This window comes from Pteropus alecto, unplaced genomic scaffold (genome assembly GCF_000325575.1).
Source record: "Pteropus alecto unplaced genomic scaffold, ASM32557v1 scaffold5, whole genome shotgun sequence".
Lineage (NCBI taxonomy): Eukaryota > Metazoa > Chordata > Mammalia > Chiroptera > Pteropodidae > Pteropus > Pteropus alecto.
In genome coordinates this window covers 1,843,226-1,861,634 of record NW_006441953.1, presented here as the reverse complement: position 1 = coordinate 1,861,634, position 18,409 = coordinate 1,843,226, and the positions used below count along the sequence as shown (strand labels likewise).

The following is an 18,409-nucleotide window of genomic DNA, read 5'->3' as shown; positions in this document are numbered from 1 at the left end:
GATGATACAATGCCTGTGTGATGAGATGAAGTGAGGTGAATGACGTAGGCCTTGTGACACAGCATTAAACTACTATAAGGTTTACTTGAACACAAGCACTGGGATACTACAACAGTCAATCTGATGACAGACTTGCTACTAAGTGACTAAAGGGGCAGGAGCATGTACGGGCATGGATCCATTGGACAAAGAGATGATTCACGTCCTAGGCAGGGCAGAGTGGAACGGCATAAGATTTCATCATGATACACTGAATGGCACGCGATTTAAAACTTATTAATTGTTTTTCTGAAATTTTCGATTTAATATTTTTGGACCATGGTTGACCATGGGCAACTGAAACCATGGAAAGTAAAACTGCAGATAAAGAGATTACTATACTTGCTTATTTATGAAATTATGAATGACTTAAATGCATCCTTGAGTAGAAAATAAAATCTTTAAGCAGAAGGACAATGATGACTCAATTGTTTTGCATTCATTTTCCTTACAAGTCAGTATAGTACAGTGTAGTAAGAAACCCACGAGCCCCTTAATAGATTTAACTTGCATTTTTAGACTATGGTGATTTGGTGATTTCCAGTAAAAATGTCCTCCTACTTTCCTTTATAAAAGGAACGATGAATAAGAATTAGAGGTTTTATTGCTAGGTCAACTTGTAATCATTCATCTGGACTTCAGTCTTTTCATCTATAAAGTGAGAGAGAGCACTTACCCATTTCTAAGTTCCTTTCCTGTTCTGACAGATGATGGGTTGATATCAGAATCCTGACTCTTGAAGATGAGATCAGGGAAGGGAATGACTTTAAAATTGTGCAGTAGTTTAGCCACAGAAAATTTTTCTTGTCAACCTAGCTCATGATGGATGGATTTCTGCTCCTCCAGCCTTGATCCAAGAAGTTGTGTTAGAGAAAACATCACTTCCATTTAGTGACTGACTGACTGCATCTGATTAACTAGTCAACGAGACGACCTATTTTGTTAATGCCAAAGGTACTTGCAGATAACATGAGGGACTATACAGGAGAAGTACCCTCTGATACTTTTCTAATCTTTTGTTAGGTGTTGCCATTACTCATTATAATTTTAGCTTTGCCTTAGCATTGTGGGCATTCTCATGCTATTCTTGAATTTTCAAATTCCAAAAAGATGCCCTATCTCAACTTTCCTTTTCTGTATAAATCAGAACATCAGAAATCTACTCTCTAGCAAGATGAATAATAATAGCTTCTAGTATTGAAAGTAAACATTTCTATTTGGACATAAGGTTTCTCTGCTGTATAGTGTGCGCCTTCAACTTTCTGTGCCCTAATTATGAATCCGTAGGAGAATGCTGATTTTATAAGACAATGCATGAGTTTTTATACGGCAAAGTGAAATTATCAATACATCACATAATCCTCTCAAGGATTCCAGATAATATATATTCTCAGCTAGTTGAGGTGTAAGAGTTTCTCAAAATACCTGCATTGCCATTCAGTCTACCACTAGAGTCCTGGAATCCAGCCACTGTGCTAGCAGTGAAGCCGTGCTTACTGCATCAGAACTCTGCCGAGCTGAGCATGTATAGAGGATGGATGTCGGTATCCATTATCCACACAGTTGCTTGGGATCCTGCTGACATCCTTGAGCCTATATGCTCAGCTCATCAGAATTCAGTTTGCAACAAGGTAATCATGGTAGAGTGACCATTGCAAGGTAAGTGTAAGTAATGTTTTAAAGAAATGTTAAAGCATATCTTTGAATAGAGGCAGTACTGTGAAATTCTCGGAAAATAACACCAGATGGGCCAAGCTGGCATACAACTGTCAGAAACAGCAAGAAATATTTTAAGCAAAAAGCTTTGGGGCAGTCTGCAAAGGAAAGAAAAAAAACAACAGTAGGTGTTTTTAACATCCTTTACTAAAAAAGGTATGGGTTTTAATCTCAGACTTGTTTTTAAATCCCAGCTACTTAACTTACTAGCCTATTTTAGGAAACTACTTAGCAACTTTGAGTCTTAATTTTAAAGAATCTATTTAAAAAATAGGGATGGTAGTGTTTTTCTTATAGTTATTGTGAGGATTCAATAAGTCAAATACATAGCCTAGTGTCCACTACATACCAAATAATACATAAATAATAAGTGTAAATGAACATCGTTACCTATAGAGAAAACCTAGGATAGTTTTCATGTACCCAAAGTGCAGAAAGAAATTTTGGCTTCAAAACTTGTGCTTCCAATACATCAAGATCTTCAAATGCAAAGATTAATAAATTAAGTAAAACACCAAAAATAAAAAAAATAAAAAAGGTTCTCACTTTAAGTGCAAAATTGAAATACTTTCAAATTTTCCACATAATTTTGAAGTGTTCCGAAAGGGAAAACGCAATGTCCCAAAAGTTTTTCTTCTAAGTTTCCAGGGTGAGTTCAGCCAGTATATTCTTCATGATGTGTAAACTGCCCCTAAGCCAGTGGGTCATGGTTCACTCATAGACCACAACTCAATGGAGAAGGGCTGTGCATTGCATGTATGGTGGCTTCCTTGGAGAAAGAACACCAACTCAGTGTCTGTTAGGCCCAAATAATCACATCAGTGAGCTTACTTGTTATTATTAGAAGAATCAAGCTATTTCAGTAGCAGATAACTGAACTCAGAGACCACAGGAATACAGCCAATTTCAATGCAGGCATCTTCCCAGTCAATGGAATCCTGAAAGAGTGGCTGTGCCACAGAAGGCAGGAAAGGATGAACAGACGAGCCCAAGCTAGTCATACTACCTAACTAAAATGCTGAGATATAGCTCAAACAGTTCAGATTTTAAAATGATATTTAATATTTTAGAATATAATTTTCTATGTGATATTTTGGGACTACATAAAAATATAATTTGGGGGCTCAAAATAAGTAAGACTATTCTAGCAATTAAACCATTAAAACCAGAAATGTGTTTCTCTGCAAGGTATTTCTTGCTTTGAGCAAAACAATGCAAAACTAAAGAAGATTTTGTATTTATCTTCTCATTAGTACATATAGTTTCTAGTGGAATTAAGCTTATAGCTGATAGGACAGAATAGAGTTGCTACACATATCATCACAGGGAAAGAAATGGCCATGGAACCTTGAGAAGGTGATGATGGGTAATGCTCTTTCTGAATGGAGCAGCAGTGGAGCCTGGAGAAGATCAAGGTGTCAGGAGAACTGTGTTCTTGCAAGGCCCCTGCTGTTAAATCACTTGATATTCAGTAACTCATGTGCCTCTCCTATAATTGTCAGTTTTCCATTTGTACTATGAGGGCTCTGTGGTTTCTCCTTTATACATAATTCTTCTCTCAAAGGAAAAAAAAAATATTGAGCAATTTCTCTGTAAATTTCAAATAGGCAGATTTTTTTAATTCTGTGTGTTCTACCTTGGCAGTAAGGCAGAGCAAGGCAGGGACTGAGCAGGAGTGATGAAAGCTGGAAGGTTTTTTGATTTGCTCTCCAGATAAGCAGAGAGCTTAAGTTTGAGTTAGCCTGGCACTTCTCCAGGTTTGGACATTATCTTCAAGTAATACACTCTAAGCTGTGATCAACTCGATGCACTTTTAGTAGTTTATTACCAAGGGGACTGCCCAAACTGCCTGAAATAGATGATGTCTAGGGCCTCCAGGTGAGTGAGGGTCACTTGTTTGAGTCCTCACCTCTGTTTTTTCAAACTGTAATTTAAAAGAAGAATGAAAAAAACAGGAAATAAGGTGGTATTAAAATTACCTGAATATTTAGAATGTCGTGAAGGCAAAGATGATGATTAAAAACAAAATGATGGGCTTGGTTTCCATGGACTACAAGATAGAGTCATACGAGGAAACAGAGGTCACTCAGTCCTGCCATCTGCCTACAATAGGGTCCCACACTGGCAACTCCACTTTTGCTTAAACATTTCAGTGATAGGAAACATGTTTCTTGCAAAGAAACCCATTTCTGGTTTTATGTTTTGTTGTAGTCCCAAATATCGTATAGAAAATTATATTTTAAAATAGTTAATATTATTTTTAATAAAATGAGTAGCATTTTAAAAGTCCCCTAGCAATTATTTTGAAAATGCTTATTTTGGAAATATTTTAGTTTTCTTTTTGGCTTAACAGTTATCGAGCACTCCTTATACAGACGCTGTGGTAAACATTTTACATCAACTATCTCGTTTAATCTCTACAAAAAATATGATATAGGCACTATTATGTCCATTTTATGGATTAAGAAATGTGAGTGTTTTCTCTCTGGAAATACGTATAGTTAATTTATGGAACTGGAACAATAACACAGATTTAATCATAAAGTTAAAATGATTTTCTAGCTTATTTTGCTTTAATATAGATTCTTACATGTCATTTCTAAGTGGAGACATTTTGAAATTCAAAATGTCGATGATCTTACATAACTTTAACCAATGAAAGGAGCAGGGAAGAGACAATTTTCTCCTCAGGAAGAAACTGAGTATCAAATTCCTGTTACGTAACTATGCTGTGTTATCTTTCAAGAGGTTTATGGTAGAATAGCATACAGGGCACAATTTTTCTTGTTTTATATCCTGCAATAACAGCTTAAGTGCTAAAGTCCATGATATAAAAAGAAAAGAAACAATGGCTCTAGCTACATGGTGGAATTATAGATAGAAAGGACATCTAAACTGCACTAGGAAATGAAAATCAAGTTTATGTCAGTAACACTGGGAAACAGGAAGAGATCTGATCTGAGACCTGATTATTTTTTTGCTTATCTAAATCTAGAAGGAATCTTTTGAACAATCTACTGATGGTACATCAGTAAATACGATGGCTGGGCCAGAAAGCTATGTATTCCTGTGTTAACTATAGCATCTCTCTTAGTAATGACTTTATTGCTGTTTCTGGCTGCTCATTTGGTCTAATGTGTTCTCTTGCTGCACCGTTGCTTGTGTGTGTGTAATAGCTCATCTGTCACCTTCCTTTCTGGAGAACCTGTCACTGTAGCATTTATGAGCTGTAAATGAGGACTACATACTTTATACCCACAGAGCTAACATATTAACATAATCCTTCATTAAGAAGGTTTCTTTTTTCCTTTCATTAATTAATGCAACTCCTGCCTACCGGTCGCCAACCTTTACATTTCTAATGTTTGGCTCTACAAACCATACATTGCTCTTCATGAAAAACAAGCAAAAATTTGGAAAATATTTTTTCTGGTGCTCAAAACTGCTGTCTCATCTAGCTGTGGGAGATTCCTTTTTGGTAAAATGCAAGATTCTCTCCCTTTGTGATTTTAATGAGTGCGGCATTAAATAAAATGTGTCTATTATATTTCAAATAATCGCATGTGGTTTTTAAAATTCTACTCAGAAAACTGATCACATGTTTGGTGGATTGTGGTGACAATCAACTTAGAAAAATTTACAAAACTCAGTGGATTTAGGTCCATGGGTATATATATCTTTTTCCCTACTATCATCTTGGTATTTCCGTTGTCAAATTGCCAGGCCTCCGAGCTCTTGCTTAGTCTCTTCCCACTGTTAATCCAGTCACCTCACTGGTTTGGCTGCTTAACAGAAGAGAGTTCTTGTATCTTGGAGTTCACCACCACCTTTCCTAGGCATAAAGATGTTTACCAAGGGCTTCATTTGAACTTGATATTCTTATTGTGTGCAGAAGTCAGAAGAGTGAGACCTCACAGATGAGCCCTAAATTCGCCAAAATGTGGAAATCACCTTCTTTATTTTCTCGAAGTGAGGTTTCATGAGGAGGGTGTTGTGAGTTGAATGGTATCCCCCCACCCTCTATCCCCTCATCAAAAAAGATATGTTTCAGTCTAACTCTGTGACCTTGTTTTGAAATGGCAGATGTAATCAAGTTTAGATGAGTTCATACTTTATTAGGATGTGTCCTAGGTTCAGTGACTGATGTCCTTTAAAGAGGGCCATATAAAGACAAAGACACACAGAGATACATGCAAGGAGAATGCCATGAGATGACAAGGAACACCAAGAATTGCCAGCAACCTCCAAAGCTTGGAGAGAGCCATGGAAGAGGTTCTCCCTCAGAGCCTTGATGAGGAGCCAACCTTGCTGACACCTTGATTTCATACATCTAGCCTCCAAGACCATGAGAGAATAGATTTCTATCATTTTAAACTACACGTTTTATGGTAATTTGTTACTACAGCTCTAGAAAACAAATACAGAAGGCAAGATGAACAAGATAGAAAAATATTAGGCTCAACATATATACCATCTTATTCATAAAGCAGAAAGCAGTCTCTACTTTTAAAAGGTCACATTGATATGAAAATGAACTATCAGATATGGAGAATCTGCCATTAAGGATGGAAGAAAGTAGGTGTAGCAGGAGAAAGGCATGCAGCGGCATACTTCATCTGCTCTAGTTCAGAACACTTGTTTTTCTTTTTTCTTTTCTTTTCTTTTTTTGCTAAATGGACCCAGAAAACAAGTAATAATGCAGGACATAAGTCTGCTGCAAATACCTTCTAATCAGTCTATTCTCTTCATGCAATCCTGACATAGTGTAATCTTGATATTTACTGAGCAAGAACAGATATGTGGTGATTGTGGGCAGGTTTCTCATCATTCACTCTTTCAAGATTAAGTGTTCTGTACAAGGCATTTTCTATAAATATGACAAGGGCTGGGAAAAAACAGATGGGAACATTTCAGTCCCTACTCACTTATTATTTATGATTCCTTTGTTCTCATCTTAATAGCATCAACTTTATGGATGAAAGAGCAGTATCCTGTTACCCCGAGTGTTCTTCCACATAATAAAGTTTCAGGTAACAAAATGTCTTCTTTGTTTCACTTCCATAATCTAAGCTTTGATGTAAGAACCTTGACTTACTTCCTACCTCTATTTTACCTGTTTAAATAGGTGTGAGGCGCCCTCTATTGGTGCAGATGTGGGCAAAAGGCTTTGCCTAGCTACTTTCACTGGTCACTAATCATAAGTGTAATGATTTTTGTTCCTTTTTCTATGGTCGTCAGTTCATCACACCCCCCAATCCCCCAAAACTCTAGGAACATCAAAATTATAGATTTGATTTTAATTATATGTAAAAATCACCTGGCCTGAATGGGACATGGCAATGTGGGCATGTGGGAAGAGCACAGGTTTGGCCATATCAAGTCCTGGATTTGAAAATCTGCTTTAACCGTGGAAAAGTTTATTAACAGTTCTTGACCCACTTGGCTAACATGACAAACACAAAACACCTGCCTCACTGATTTGCTGTAACTAAGACCTGGCATTTATTTATCGACAAATTTTAATGAGTACCTATTATGTGCCAATGTTTTAGATGCTGGAGACATGACAGTAACTTAGACAAGTTTCTGTCTTCAGACCTACAATTTAATGGATGTTTTACCAAATTATAATATACTAAATACTCAATAAGTGATAGTTATTTTTGTTCTTATTACCATTTTCATTATAACTACTAAAGAATTACTAAGCATGAATGTCTTTCTTTAAAGTTTTATTTTCTATTTAGGCCAGTTTCTGGGAATCTACTGAATACATGGGACAGTTCTTGTCCTCAAGAAACTCCACTTTGAAGATAAATATAGATAATCACAGTAATTAGAATATTACTAGTACGTGTACAAAGGCAGGGATAAACATAATGTACTCTAGTACTTTGGGTCATTTTTTTATTTCTGTAACAGATAAAAGCCACAAGTATCTGGCCTAGCGACTCGACAGTTATTAAGAAGCATCCATCAGGTACTCACTTTGTTCTAGAGGGAAATACACTAAAACAGCACGTGGTCATTTACTTGCTAAAGCTAAGCACTGAAACGGTCATAAAAGTTTCACATTTTTCTATTTATAAGCACGCATTCTTGATTATTTTGCTTTATAAATGCAATGGGCTCTGAGTATAAAACTAAAAACAAAAAAATCATTTGTATTGATAGTTATTTAATTTTGACTAGATTGCTGAAGGAAAATCCTAGCAAATGTTAATAGGTTTGTTTCTATTGCTTTGTATGCAATTTAATAATTATCCTTAGTTTCTACTTTGAAAGACTGGAGTAAAAATTAAAGGTGTCCTTTTGTACTTGAGTTTATCAGAGGAAAAACAATATGTTTTTTAAAAATGTCAAAACCAGCATTTTTGCTCTTTGTTTTCTCCTTATAGTCTATAAATGTCTGCATTATACAAATGAATGAATCTAAGGATTTGTTTTTCTTACAAAAGGATACTCTAAGCAACGTCTTTTGAATTTCAAATGATAAAAAATAATAACATTTTAGATTTGTTCAAGGAAATGTAGAATGATAATTCAGTTATAAAATACTTCAACTTGAGATGTTAACTGTTAAAGCAACTGCTGTTAGTTATCTCTAACTTTCCTCTGTAAATTGGTGTTTGAGCTAAAGTTTATGAAAACAGTTCTTGGAAAATAGAAAATTAACACTATTATTGAATAAAAATTATTCACATTTTTACAAAAGCATATTTCTTACATTTTGTTAAAAAATTCTCTGAGTTCTTAACCAATTGTAGGTTAGAATAAGGTTTTAAAAATAATCATTTTTAAATAGTTTTAGACTTAAAGAAAATTTGTGAAGATAGTTGAGTTCCCACACCTAGCTTTCTCTTAAGTAAGAGCTTACATTAATATGGTACATTTGTTTGACTGGAAAACCAATATTGATACATTACTATTAACTAAACTATATTTTATTCATATTTCCTTAGTTTTCACCTAACATCCTTTTTGTTGTTGCTGTTCAAAGATCCCATTCAGGTTAGCACACTGCATTTAGTTGTCATGTTAGGCTCCTCTTGGCTATGACAGTTTCTCAGGCTTTCCTTGTTTTTGATGACTTCTCAGTGTTAGAGATTACTGGTCAGGTGTTCTGTAGAATGCCTCTCAAGAGAGACGTACCAAATGTCTTTCTCATGATTAGACTTAGGTTATGGGTTTGGGGAAGGAAGACCACAGAGATGGAATGCCAATCACATCACATGACATTCGATCACCACATCATCTCACATCGCATCGCATCACATCAATAATACAGACTGCCCACAGGACTCAACACTGTTGTTATCCTTGATCACCTGGCTGGGGCAGTGTTTGCTAGCTTTCTCCATTGTAAAGTACTCTTCACCACTCCCCTCCCCACCCCCACCCCCCACACACTTTGTATTAGAGTTTGGGGAAGGAAGTCGCTATGTGCAGCTCTGGGGATGCAGATTTAGCAATTTTTTAAACTTTAAATTTGATAAGAGTTTTCAAAGGAAAAGCAAGGACATTTATGCATAGGACAAATGTCTCCTCCCTTACTGAAACACTCATTTGGGGGTAATGGTCTAAATGGTGGCAGGACTTATTGGAGAATTTTTAGCCTCGAGGGTTTTATCTGTTTAGGTCCCAGTATCTCTTGAAATCTGCAGAATCCCAGGATTTCACATGGAGTTTTTACATGCATCTCTTGCTCTACTCTTTGAACATTTACCCACAGTGCACATCATATTATTTTTCTTTAATTTAATTGCCATTGCCTCTCATGTGTGACATATATTTCAGAGTTACTACTGAAAGAAACTAGAAACAGCATAATGACGTAAAATCTCCACCAGTGGTTCCAACCAGTCACACGTTTCATTGCCTTCCTTCATCGATCGACTCATCCAGAGGCAAGGTGTCCAGTAGCCCCGCCAATGCCGGCCATAATATTTCCTAGGGTCTCACTTGTACAGGCACACACATCTCTTACTTCTTTAAACTAAATTGAGTTTATAAGTGTTTCTGCCCTTGGTTAAATTAATAAGATGCTCTGGAAACAATCCAATGCTGGATAAATCAAAGCTTGTCTCATGTGGCATATGTTTGCTCTTTATTTTTCCTCAGAATTTCACTTTGATAAATCACATATCATTCTTGATACAGAAATTAAGCCTTGATTTCAAATAACAGTGAGTACTTATATATGGGAGGCATTCTAATAGGTATTTTCATATTTGTTGTATTTTGAAATCTATATACTGATCTTGTGTATTTATTGCTTCTGTTATCTAATTAAGAAAATGGAGACATGTATTCTTACCCCATACCAAGAAATAGTCTTGTTCTCAGTTGCTCAAAATGTTAGTTTAATGTGTATTCTGATACATAATAATATAAGAACTTTTGTGGAAAACTTACCATGTGTCGAGAACTATACTAAAAGCTTTACATGAAATGTCTCATTCGGTGTCCCCAACAGTGTTAGGTAGTAGGCTCTAATAGTATTCTTATTTTACCTTTGAGGCTTAGATTTTGTTATATTGATTACATTATGGTTCTAATTAATGGCATCCTTGTATTCATGTCCTTTGCCTTGTAACTTGTAACTCTATAGACCCCTCCCATACTGATTCTACCCTTGTGACTTGGTTTGGACCCAGGCCAGTGACAAAGGCTTTAAAATGTATCTGCTTTCTGTGTCATTTCTCTGTGTTCGTAAAGAGAACATGCCCAGTTTAGCCTGAGAAGAGAGCTGGTCCAGTCTGCTGGGAAGACATATGAGACACATGCATATGAGATTACATGGAGCAGGGCCAAGCCAACCCAGCTGAGAGCAACGTAAGCAAGCCAGCTCCCAGGTAACCTGTCAGCTACCCACAGGCATGTGAGTATGTGCAAGCCTCCGTGACAGGGCCAGGAGTAGGGTGAGGCAAGAGAGGCACTTGCATTGGGTATAAATTTTAAGGAGGCATCAAAAACTCAAAAGAAGACAGGATCAATATTACTGAGTTTCCCTTTTGCCTCAGGTACTAATACAACATGGCACAGCTCTGTTCAGCAGAACAACCCAGACAAGCTAAAGAGTCATGAAAAATAACAAATGATTATTGTTTTAAGCTATTACATTTTGGTGGTTGTTTCTTACATATCAATAACACACCGATAGGGATTAATTTCAAGGTCTTGCAGATAATACTTGGGGAACCTATATTCAAATAAAAGTATTTTAACCATAAAGCTAACTTTCTCACCCTAACATTAACCAGATATCTATTTCATAGAAAAAAGTTTCATAGAAAAAAATTCTGATCTTGAGAGATGTGATGAGAAATGAGTATTGTTCTGATAATAGTATGAACTCCAAAGTCAGATGAATCCAAGATTTTAACCTACTAGCTATGTTATATTGGAAAGTTACAAACATAGTATTTCCATCTTGAAAATGCAAATAGTAGTCTACGGCCATGCTACCCTGAACAAACCCGATCCCATCTGGTCTCGGAAGCTAAGAAGGGTTGGGCCTAGTTAGTACTTGGAATGGAGACCACCTAGGAAGACCAGGTGAGGTAGGCGAAAAAGATAAAAAATAAAATAAAATAAACAAATAAATAAATAAATAAAATGCAAATGGTAAATTATGTGCTATAATTTTATTAGAATTATATGAGAATATTCATATTATAAGGTTTAATATGATTTAGAATCTAATATGTAGAAAGTGCTCAATAAATGTTAATTATTTTATTTTGAATATATTAATAGCATGTATTTCCATTTCTTACTTAAATTATGCTCCTATACCCTCCACTTTCAAGCCTAAACTTCTCTGATGCTTGTCCTAACAGGGAAAGTAAAGGTGAGGCCAGAATAAGGTTATTGTTTAGCCTTCATTTTCAAAGGCATATTTCATCAAAATAGAAAAATATTTTCTAAAATTCATTGGTTTCTATTATTATATTTGACGATGAGCCTTGTGGATTTGATTGTGGAGTGTTATACAAATGAAATCCCATTTAGATTGAAAGAGAAATAGAAAAACCTGCTTTTCTAGACTTGGTAGGTTGTGATAGGAAGGAAGAGAGCCATAGAGTGCATAGGTAAGATGCCACCTTCCCTGTCCCTCTTGGAGCCATAACCCCTTAGAGGGTTAGATGTAGCAGCCTGTATGGAGAAGCCTAAGAGCATCAAGACCCTCGGAATAACCCCAACCTTCTTTCTGGCACCATGACCACTGCGCCTTTGGAATACAATGGTGGTCCAAGGTTTCTTGATAGATGAGTCTGACATAACTTAAGTTAATGAGGTCATTTGAGACAGAAGTAAGGAACAAGGGGGAAAAAGGATAAAAAGCAGTCATCCAATAGAGACTGTTTCCGAAAACGACTGCTGTGATTTTTGAACTGTACCGAATTTACTAGATCATAATAAATCATTTCCCTCCTCACCCTTTGGGATGAGGGCATTGTGAAGAAGATAAAATCTAAATCAAATGTTTTATTTGCACTTCTGAGTGTCAGTTGTGAAACTTTGTAACCTGTTATATTATTACATAACCTCGGAAGAGAGGAAGTTCCCATTCACAGGGCAGTTCTGCTGAGGGTGGTAGACAAGATAGTACACAGGGTGGTAACAGGCCAGGGGAAGGAAGGGTGTGTGGATGGGGCACCTACAGCATGTACTACAGAGGCTCAATATGCTTTGGGTGTCAATCTGGTGGTACTGCCCCAAATTACTACAATTTAAAGATTTTTGTCATTTTCCTTTTCTGTAGCACTATGTTCATGTTCTACCTTTTTCTTTGGAAAATACTGTTAAAAGGAATGCTTAAAAATCAAGTACACTTTAATGAAACTACTAAGTAATACATACTTATTTTTTTAAGGTACTGTATTGCAGTGTGAAATTAATAACAAAATTACAGTAATGATTATTTCTAGTGTCTAATATTAATGTTTAAAAATGAATGGATAATGCTGAGAAGAAAAGAATTGTTGCCTAGAAGAACAATTGACTATGAATTTATATCAGTGACAGGAGACTTTCAATAACTTACAGAAATGGAGGAATAAATTCTTCAAAAATATTTTATATCATTGATTTTTTGATGTAATGTAAGATAATGATAAACAAACAGGAAAATTTGGAATTCTTATAGCAATATCATGTCATTTAGTGGGGATAAAAGAAAATGATTTTTAAGAGTAAAGTTTCAGAAGAATAGATTTTAAACATGATTCTATTTATTTCCTTACGAATTCATGAATTTAATTTCACAATTTACATTTTCATGGTTTATGGATTGAATTAATGAATCACAAGGAACAAATTTGCAAACACTAAATCTAAAATGCACATGGAAAGATAATGTAAAATATTGCCACCTGGAGTTTTCATGAATCAGACTGCAAGCATCTGTGCTTCTTCTTGAACCTGACAGACACCTTTAATAAATTCAATTAAATCTAGTCTTCAGTTAAATTTTCTATTCCCAGACTCTCATGGGAACCCAAAGGCTCACACATTGATTAATCCTCTGAGATGGAGGGTGTCACTCCTAACTCTGTTGAGGAATAGAATACATAATACATACTTGCCGCAACTTCAATCACAAACGTTCCTCTCACTGCCCTGAAACCAGCTCTTAGTTTTTGCAGGTTTCATAGTAGAATACATCTACTTTGAATGGTAAAACCTTAATGAATATTCAGAAGTTACTGAGATCTTGAGTTTAGGACACATTTCTCCAATGGCAAATACTTGTCAAACTGAGAGCATGTTGGAGGAATGCTCAATCCTCAGGTGGAGTATGGTATTGCGTATTTGTCCTATAAAGGACTGGGTCAATTTTTATTTCATTTCCCTAGGAAGGAACTTGGAACAGAAGAGATTAAAAGTCTCCAGCCCTTCCTTTTTCTTTTTCTTTTTTTTCTCCTTTTCTTTAGTGTAAGAATAAATGCCCCCATACAGAAAAATTTAAACATAATAGTAAACCAATAATATCTCATGAAATAAACTTGTGGGGGGCACTCTGCCTCCAAAGTAGCATTCCTTGTAAATGTTGATTTTTTTTTCTCAGCTGTATGCCAGCTAAAAAATTAATATTCAGGAATTCTGTGTCAAGTCAACGGTGAAAAAAAGGTTGACTAGGACAGACCTAAGTAACAAGATCTATAAAAACATACTATAAGATTTCCAGTCTGACATCAATCCAGTCATCAATACTTGATAATGTTATTTAGCAGGTGAAGAATCTACCTGACTGCTTCATTTTTCAGGGCTTGCTCTTTTATCCTGTCCAAGACGTAAGCATGGAAAAAATCTTGATTAAACTATAAAACCTCAACTAAACTATGAAGCTTATCGAAAAAAGAATGTGTATTATTTTGCATTTCTGGTATTATTGAGAATAATAACTTTATTAGTAAATGCCTTTTCTCTCCTAAATATTCATAAATCACATTGTTATCTAGAAAATCACTGGAGATTGATATTATATTATTATTCTGTAGGGTTAAGAGTACACCTTTTCTCTATTTCTGGAAAATCTAAATATTTGCCAAACTTGGCACCTCTCGAATTTCCATGGTTTCTCTATGATTACTAAGAGTCATCTCTTTAATGGCCTGTCATGTGATATGACTGAGCCTGAAAACTTGGATTCATTTAAGAGTAAGATGGTCTTTAATCTCTTCTGGTTTTCAAATCCTTGGTATCGATTTTTGGTTTTTGTTTTACATGCTGTTTTGACTTTTCTAGTTTGAAAGTGCTTCACTTCAGAGGAGATGGAAACAAAAGGTTTCTGCATTTTTTTCATCTGCTAATATTAGAGCAACAACTCCAAGCTGAGTTTCTGGCTCTTCTTTATGCTTTTAATTCTAAACATAGGTAAAGAACTTCCTCCGCTTGGCTCGAATATTTTTCCCACACACGGGCTTAATTAATGCAACTTAACAATTCCTTCAGAGTATCTAGTAGGTGCCAGACACAAGGTGGCACATGCACAAATACATGCCACTTTTTTATATTTTTTAATTTTATTTCCTAGAGCCATTCTTTTACCTGCTATAAAGTCTGACCATCAGTCCCAAGGAGCTGATACTAATTAATTGGTAAGGTTCAAGAGAACATGCTTCTTGTTTCACAAAAAAAACCTTTAATGTGAAATATAGCCCAGAGTATATAAACAGTCCAATAAAGACTTTGGGTAATTTCAGTTTATATGATGAGAAGCTGAAGTAGCCTTATGGGAAGAAAAACTTTAAAATGAGTTCATTGTGTAGGTATCATTTGCATTAGGTTCTTTAGACATGACAGTAAATAGTATTTGAAATAGGAGGTGTCAGTTTGGTATAAAATCCCACTACAAATTTAATTTAATTAGGAGTGGGATGTATACAAGAAATTTTATAGATTGGCAATATAAACATTAAGGAAAGGTCAAAAAGCCATCAAATCTGAGAAATTTGAACCATTCAGGGACTGACAACAGACTTTGAATCTATAGAGCAAATTGGGAGTCAGTCTGAGGTGATTTTTTTCTTTTTTTAAATGAAAAAATTTTTCCTGTTGACCCCTTCACCCATTTCTGCACCTTCCATCTCCCTCCTCCGACAACAACCAGTCTGTTCTCTGTATGTCTGATACTTTTGGATTTTTGTTTTTGTAGATTTCACATAAAAGAGAGGACATAACGATATTTGGCTATATTGACCTTGTCACTTCTTCTTTGATCTTCTCTACATGTTCTTTTTAAATATGAGCGCATCAAAAAACTTACTATAAAATTATTTACTTTGTAAAATTTCCTCTCCATGTTTTTTTCCTGTGATTGAAAAGTTAAAATTGTATTGGTTTGTATTTATTGTTGGCTTAGTTTATTATTTGCCTGTGATTATTTTCATTAATTAATAATCCAAAATTAATTTTATAAATTTGCTTATTATTGTTGTTAGTTCAGCCTTCTGAGAGATGAATTTGTCTGTAAGGTAAGGGAAGAATGTATTTTGTTATTTTTAAAGGAACAGACTTCTTTTATATCTGGATGAGTAAAGTCCCTTCTCACTAATATATCTTGTGTGTTTGCCAGTTTTAAAAACTCATTAGGAGACCATATTCCACATTCTTCTGCCTGGGTGGTATAGAACCTATGTTCTGATGTCATATCTCTACCCTTCTTCATGCTTGCCCAAACATGTTTCAATAGGCTGCAACTCTCAGCTTTTTCATTTTCATTCATTCATTCCACAAATATGCACTGATAATCTTCTTTGTGCCAGGCATGCTTCTAAATGCTCAGGCTAAAACAATAAAGAAAATAGAGCAGAATTTTTGCACTTGTGGACTTTATAGGATAGTTGAGGGAAACAATCAACCAACCAATATATATAAGAAATTCTCTGGTAATGTTAATAGGTGACAAGTCCTAAGGTGAAACAAGTCCAGTAGAGTAAGAAATATCAGCAATATAAATGTGGTGGGGAAGACAATGCAATTTTAAATATTCTGTTTAGGATTATAATTTCTGCACCCTTCTTATTACCTATCTTTCTTCTACTGCCATTTTATTCATGCATATTATCCAGTAAAATCTTTTTCATTTTTGAAATTCTTATTTGTTTATATTTACTTCACTGTGGCAGAATTTTACATAGTCTTGATTTTATATTATTACAACTTCTGCTCTATGCATTCCATGAATATAGCCATAGGATTCTTACTTTCTCCTGAAAATCCCTGGGTGCCTCTTCTTCTAACCACTGATATTTGCAATGAAAAATAAACATCACACCCAATGTCCTCCATGTCACACCTGGATAGCAGAGTTTGGTAGATCGTGGGAGGTAACCAAATACGAAAGTATCAGACAAAGATGGGAAGCCGTGAGAACAGAAAAGGTAAAAGGGACAAAAGGAAGGAAGCAGTCACTAATTTCACTAAATTGCTGTCCTCTTGCCCAAAATATTCTTGTTCTGAAATATCTAAAATATTCTGACCTCTAAAACCTCATTCAGTTTTACTGTTTTGTCTTCCTCTTTTTTTCTTCCCCCATAATAATCTCAGATTATAGTAGTTTTAAACTGACGCTGAGTATATTTGCTCTAAATATTTTTTTCTTAGAATTCATGAGATACCTCATCCATCCCTAGCTCATTAGCATTATGTTATCATATAGTGGACCAAGGAAATCAAAGTCTGTTTTTTGAAGGCTTTAGTGAATTGATCTGTTCAGTTCTCATATATGCCTTATTTCTTTTTCAAAGACATAATTTCATCTAGGGGAGGAGACAGAAATAACACATGGGCTCCCAAACGCTTCTGCTTCCTGGTTAGAAGAAAGAATTACATACAGATAATACAATGCTGTTCTGATTACCTCAAAATGAGGAGTTATCATATGAGAAAAGTTTAGGTACTATACAAGCATAATCTATTTGTCCTCTTATTACTTCCACTCAATATTTCTCATAAAATCTAGTGTAATATTATTGCATGGAAGGTACAAAAGGTTCCTCAAAAACTGAAAAATAGCACAAAAATATTGACAAAATGTCTTCTTTTGAGTTGAGTAAGAACATTTAGCTCACACAACTTACACTGGTATTATATTTCTACTTGTTTTTTTTGTTGGTGGTTCATGAATTCTATTGATTTATGGTTCACCAAATCATTTTCGACTCAAAGAATTAATCTTTCCAGTATAAATTCTATATCATTTAAATAAAGATGTGACTTTCATCTATAAAATTGAGACAATAATACCTCCTCAGGTTGTTTTGAACAATGAATAAAATGGCATATAATTAGTACATGGCACAGCTCCTTAGACGTAGTGGGGTTGCAAGATACATTTACCCCTCCCTACTGTCTCTAAAACAAATAAAAGTTTGTAATAATAATTTGCACAATTATAAAAGAAAAACAGTAATGATTATCAGTGACACACACGGCCTAACTGAGGCCAACTTAAGTTAATTCCACTTGGCCATAATAAAAATCATTTTAAATTAGGAATGAAGCAAGCTTAGTCATGATCCATCATAGTATTATACTTATTTAAACTTTCCAAAAGTATTTTTGATTTAATCAAAATAAGAAAGGCTCTTAGTACAACAGTAAAGCACCTCAACCCTAAAAGCTAGAAGAGAGGTATAATAAAGAAGTCTTCTGAGAACAGGTAAAGTTCTTGCCATATACAGCTGACCCTTGAACAATGCTGAGATTAGGGGCGCCACACAGTCTAAAATCTGTGTATAACTTAAGTCAGCCCTCTGAACATGTGGCTTCCCAATCACGGATTGAAAATACTACAAGTTTGGCACATCCTTTAGAAAACTAAAGCATCATTTTAGAAAATATCTGGTACTTGAGTACTAGTATCTGTTTGAAATGATTTCATTTTTCCCTGCCACACTGGCTTCTTTGTACTCTCTCTCATTCATAGAGGTGTCTTTTCCTTCTCTGGAGTTCTCAAATAACTAAATGACTAAAGTGCTTTGAAGGAGAAAAAGGGTCTATGAGAAACATAACTGCGGATGCTTATGCTGAGATCTAGATGGTGGAGGTTGGCCAAGTGTAAAGGCTGTCAAATGTTTTAGGAAATAGTTGTAAATGTTCTAGGGACCTTCCCTAAGGAAAAGGATATCGTGGCTGAGGGAAA

General features: G+C 35.3%; 1 protein-coding gene and 1 pseudogene across 1 annotated transcript in view; one reads left to right on the top strand and one right to left on the bottom strand.

Annotated features, from left to right (window-relative positions):
- BANK1 (B cell scaffold protein with ankyrin repeats 1) overlaps positions 1-18,409 on the bottom strand; it is a 238,551-nt gene that overhangs the window by 110,481 nt on the left and 109,661 nt on the right. The gene's annotated exons all lie outside the window — the stretch shown is intronic.
- On the top strand, positions 11,207-11,325 carry LOC112485667 (annotated as a pseudogene).